This window comes from Dendropsophus ebraccatus, chromosome 1 (genome assembly GCF_027789765.1).
Source record: "Dendropsophus ebraccatus isolate aDenEbr1 chromosome 1, aDenEbr1.pat, whole genome shotgun sequence".
Classification (NCBI taxonomy): domain Eukaryota; kingdom Metazoa; phylum Chordata; class Amphibia; order Anura; family Hylidae; genus Dendropsophus; species Dendropsophus ebraccatus.
In genome coordinates, this window is record NC_091454.1 from 181,432,292 (window position 1) to 181,438,291 (window position 6,000).

Genomic DNA, 6,000 nt, shown 5'->3' on the forward strand with positions numbered 1-6,000 from the left:
TGAAGGGGGAAATAGGGGGACCATCTATAAAGGGGGAAGAGTGGGACCATGTATGAAGGGGGAAAGAGGGGGACCATGTATAAAGAGGGAAGAGGGGGACCATGTATGAAGGGGGAAAGAGGGGGACCATGTATAAAGAGGGAAGAGGGGGGCCATGTATAAAGAGGGAAAGAGGGGGACCATGTATGAAGGGGGGAAGAGGGGGACCATGTATAAAGAGGGAAGAGGTGGACCATGTATGAAGGGGGAAAGAGGGGGACCATGTATGAAGGGGGAAAGAGGGGGACCATGTATAAAGAGGGAAGAGGGGGACCATGTATAAAGAGGGAAAGAGGGGGACCATGTATGAAGGGGGGAAGAGGGGGACCATGTATAAAGAGGGAAGAGGTGGACCATGTATGAAGGGGGAAAGAGGGGGACCATGTATGAAGGGGAAAAGAGGGGGACCATGTATAAAGAGGGAAAGAGGGGGACCATGTATAAAGGAGGAAAGAGGGGGACCATGTATAAAGAGGGAAGAGGGGGACCATGTATAAAGAGGGAAAGAGAGGGACCATTTATAAAGAGGGAAAGAGGGGGACCATGTATGAAGGGGGAAAGAGGGGGACCATGTATAAAGAGGGAAGAGGGGGACCATGTATGAAGGGGGAAAGAGGGGGACCATGTATAAAGAGGGAATAGGGGGACCATGTATAAAGAGGGAAAGAGAGGGACCATGTATGAAGGGGGGAAGAGGGGGACCATGTATAAAGAGGGAAGAGGGGGACCATGTATAAAGAGGGAAGAGGTGGACCATGTATGAAGGGGGAAAGAGGGGGACCATGTATGAAGGGGGAAAGAGGGGGACCATGTATAAAGAGGGAAGAGGGGGACCATGTATGAGGGGGACCATGTACAAAGGGGGAAAGAGGGGGACCATGTATAAAGAGGGAAAGAGGGGGACCATGTATAAAGAGGGAAGAGGGGGACCATGTATGAAGGGGGAAAGAGGGGGACCATGTACAAAGGGGGAAAGAGGGGGACCATGTATAAAGAGGGAAGAGGGGGACCATGTATGAAGGGGGAAAGAGGGGGACCATGTACAAAGGGGGAAAGAGGGGGACCATGTATAAAGAGGGAAGAGGGGGACCATGTATGAAGGGGGAAAGAGGGGGACCATCTATAAAGGGGGAAGAGGGGGACCATGTATAAAGGGGGAAAGAGGGGGACCATGTATAAAGAGGGAAAGAAAGGGACCATTTATAAAGAGGGAAAGAGGGGGACCATGTATAAAGAGGGAAGAGGGGGGCCATGTATGAAGGGGGAAAGAGGGGGACCATGTACAAAGGGGGAAAGAGGGGGACCATGTATAAAGAGGGAAGAGGGGGACCATGTATGAAGGGGGAAAGAGGGGGACCATCTATAAAGGGGGAAGAGTGGGACCATGTATGAAGGGGGAAAGAGGGGGACCATGTATAAAGAGGGAAGAGGGGGACCATGTATGAAGGGGGAAAGAGGGGGACCATGTATAAAGAGGGAAGAGGGGGGCCATGTATAAAGAGGGAAAGAGGGGGACCATGTATGAAGGGGGGAAGAGGGGGACCATGTATAAAGAGGGAAGAGGTGGACCATGTATGAAGGGGGAAAGAGGGGGACCATGTATGAAGGGGGAAAGAGGGGGACCATGTATAAAGAGGGAAGAGGGGGGCCATGTATAAAGAGGGAAAGAGGGGGACCATGTATGAAGGGGGGAAGAGGGGGACCATGTATAAAGAGGGAAGAGGTGGGCCATGTATGAAGGGGGAAAGAGGGGGACCATGTATGAAGGGGAAAAGAGGGGGACCATGTATAAAGAGGGAAAGAGGGGGACCATGTATAAAGGAGGAAAGAGGGGGACCATGTATAAAGAGGGAAGAGGGGGACCATGTACAAAGGGTAAAGAGGGGGACCATGTATGAAGGGGGAAAGAGGGGGACCATGTATAAAGAGGGAAAGAGAGGGACCATTTATAAAGAGGGGGACCATGTATAAAGAGGGAAGAGGGGGACCATGTATGAAGGGGGAAAAAGGGGGACCATTTATAAAGAGGGAAAGAGGGGGACCATGTATAAAGAGGGAAGAGGGGGACCATGTATGAAGGGGGAAAGAGGGGGGCCATGTATAAAGAGGGAAGAGGGGGACCATGTATAAAGAGGGAAGAGGGGGACCATGTATAAAGAGGGAAAGAGGGGGACCATGTATGAAGGGGGAAAGAGGGGGACCATATATAAAGAGGGAAGAGGGGGACCATGTATGAAGGGGGAAAGAGGGGGACCATGTATAAAAAGGGAAAGAGGGGGACCATGTATGAAGGGGGAAAGAGGGGGACCATGTATAAAGAGGGAAGAGAGGGACCATGTATGAAGGGGGAAAGAGGGGGACCATGTATAAAGAGGGAAGAGGGGGACCATGTATGAAGGGGGAAAGAGGGGGACCATGTACAAAGGGGGAAAGAGGGGGACCATGTATAAAGAGGGAAGAGGGGGACCATGTATGAAGGGGGAAAGAGGGGGACCATCTATAAAGGGGGAAGAGGGGGACCATGTATAAAGAGGGAAAGAGGGGGACCATGTATGAAGGGGGAAAGAGGGGGACCATGTATAAAGAGGGAAGAGGGGGACCATGTACAAAGGGGAAAAGAGGGGGACCATGTATAAAGAGGGAAAGAGGGGAACCATGTATGAAGGGGGAAAGAGGGGGACCATGTACAAAGGTGAAAAGAGGGGGACCATGTATAAAGAGGGAAAGAGAGGGACCATTTATAAAGAGGGAAAGAGGGGGACCATGTATGAAGGGGGAAAGAGGGGGGCCATGTATAAAGAGGGAAGAGGGGGGCCATGTATAAAGAGGGAAGAGGGGGACCATGTATAAAGAGGGAAAGAGGGGGACCATGTATGAAGGGGGAAAGAGGGGAAACATGTATGAAGGGGAAAGAGGGGGACCATCTATAAAGGGGGAAAAGGGGGACCATGTATAAAGAGGGAAAAAGGGGGACCATGCATGAAGGGGGAAAGGGGGACCATCTATAAAGAGGGAAGAGGGGGATCATGTATGAAGGGGGAAAGAGGGGGACCATGTATGAAGGGGGAAAGAGGGGGACCATGTATAAAGGGGGAAAGAGGGGGACCATGTATAAAGAGGGAAAAGGGGGACCATGTATGAAGGGGGAAAGAGGAGGACCATGTATGAAGGGGGGAAGAGGGGGACCATGTATGAAGGGGGGAAGAGGGGGACCATGTATGAAGGGGGAAAGAGGGGGACCATCTATAAGGGGGAAGAGGGGGACCATGTATGAAGGGGGGAAGAGGGGGACCATGTATGAAGGGGGAAAGAGGGGGACCATCTATAAGGGGGAAGAGGGGGACCATGTATAAAGGGGGAAAGAGGATAGAGGGGGACCATGTATAAAGGGGGAATAACACATATATAAAGTCTGTAGAACTCCACCATACAAGACACTACCAGTACTGCTCTAATGTATGGGGGATGAGTATAAGGTTACGAACTTCGGGTTCTAGTAGCAAGCTAAATACCAATAAAAAACAACTGAACCTTTAACATATTACAACATATAGATTTTATTGTTAAAATTACAATACAATGACAAAATAATAGATACACAATGAACCATGGCTGACAAAATGTTAAAAACGACAAACATACAGTGAGGGGGCTGCTGCAGATGGACACAAGTAAATAAATAAATAAATAGATGATAGACTAAAGTGCTAGATGCAGTACAAGGAGAGCTATGAATAGATGATTTTGTAGTAAACAAGCCAAAAAAGTGCTATAAAAAATTCATAGATCTAAGCTGGTGTAAAACTACTAGAGTGTCATACCATAAATGATGGAAGTCAAAGTGTCCACCGGCGGCCCCCACCCCAACGCACGTTTCGGCGTAGCCTTTTTCAAGGGGTCATGTATAAAGGGGGGAAAGGGGGACCGTCTCCTATAGGATTAGCACCCTCCTGACATCCTCTGTGCTGCTGGGACCTCCCCTATAGATCAGCACCATCCTCTCCTGACATCCTCTGTGCTGCTGTGACCTCCTCTATAGATCAGCACCTCCTCTCCTGACAACCTCTGTGCTGCTGGGACCTCCCCTATAGATCAGCACCATCCTCTCCTGACACCATCTGTGCTGCTGTGACCTTCCCTATAGATCAGCACCCTCCTCTCCTGACATCCTCTGTGCTGCTGTGACCTCCTCTATAGATCAGCACCTCCTCTCCTGACAACCTCTGTGCTGCTGGGACCTCCCCTATAAGACCAGCAGCCTCATCTCCTGACATCCTCTGTGCTGCTGGGACCTCTGCTATAGATCAGCACCCTCCTCTCCTGACATTCTCTGTGCTGCTGTGACATCCCCTATAAGATCAGCACCCTTCTCTACTGACACCCTCTGTGCTGCTGTGACCTCCCCTATAAGATCAGCACCCCCCTCTCCTGACATCCTCTGTGCTGCTTTGACCTCCCCTATAAGATCAGCGCCCTCCTCTCCTGACATCCTCTGTGCTGCTGGGACCTCCCCTATAGATCAGCACCCTCCACTCCTGACACCCTCTGTGCTGCTGGGACCTCCCCTATAGATCAGCACCCTCCACTCCTGACACCCTCTGTGCTGCTGTGACCTTCCCTATAGATCAGCACCATCCTCTCCTGACACCATCTGTGCTGCTGTGACCTTCCCTATAGATCAGCACCTTCCTCTCCTGACATCCTTTGTGCTGCTGTAACCTCCTCTATAGATCAGCACCCTCCTCTCCTGACATCCTCTGTGCTGCTGGGACCTCCCCTATAAGACCAGCAGCCTCATCTCCTGACATCCTCTGTGCTGCTGGGACCTCTGCTATAGATCAGCACCCTCCTCTCCTGACATTCTCTGTGCTGCTGTGACCTCCCCTATAAGATCAGCACCCTTCTCTACTGACACCCTCTGTGCTGCTGTGACCTCCCCTATAAGATCAGCACCCTTCTCTACTGACACCCTCTGTGCTGCTGTGACCTCCCCTATAAGATCAGCACCCCCTCTCCTGACATCCTCTGTGCTGCTTTGACCTCCCCTATAAGATCAGCACCCTCCTCTCCTGACATCCTCTGTGCTGCTGTGACCCTGTGACCTCCTCTATAAGATCAGCCCCCTCCTCTCCTGACATCCTCTGTGCTGCTGTAACCTTAAGGGTGGGGGGGCAACATCAGGGAACCGTGTGAGTTGGCAATATTTTTATTTGGGGCAGTGGAGGTGGGGTGGACGATGCTTACTGGGGGTAGCAGCAAGGGACTAAACATTATGTTTATTGGGGTCAGCAGGGAGCGGAGGCAGGCAGTGTTTATTGGGGACAGCGTGGGGGGGGGGGGGACAGTAGTGGATGATAATGTGGGCGGATTGACTGTGGGGGGGGGGGGGGCAGGTTTAGTGGACAGCCCAGGGTACATTTAATCCGCCACTGTTCACACATGTTGGAGTTTCATTGCAGGACTGCAGCATCTTCACAAAAATGATGCAGGAACACAATTAAATGATGCTAAACGGCAGAGAGGATCAGAGTCGGCACTGCCAATCCCACGTGGACAAAAAACAAGGCATAAACAGTATATCCCATGTAAGATAATATCGGATAAAGTCCTTATTGTGGGGCTCAACCTCAAAGATAAAAGATGCTTGATCATAATATGTACGTGAAGATGAAAAGAAAAAAAAAATTGTAATTTAGAAAGTTTACTTTACTTTATTCCAATATCAGCGTTACAGGTAGAGAATACAGCATGCTGTGTGGTATTACAGGTAGAAAATACAGCGTGCTGTGTGGTGTTACAGGTAGAGAATACAGCGTGCTGTGTGGTGTTACAGGTAGAGAATACAGCGTGCTGTGTGGTGTTACAGGTAGAAAATACAGCATGCTGTGTGGTGTTACAGGTAGAGAATACAGTGCGCTGTGTGGTGTTACAGATAGAGAATAAAGTGCTCTGTGTGGCCCT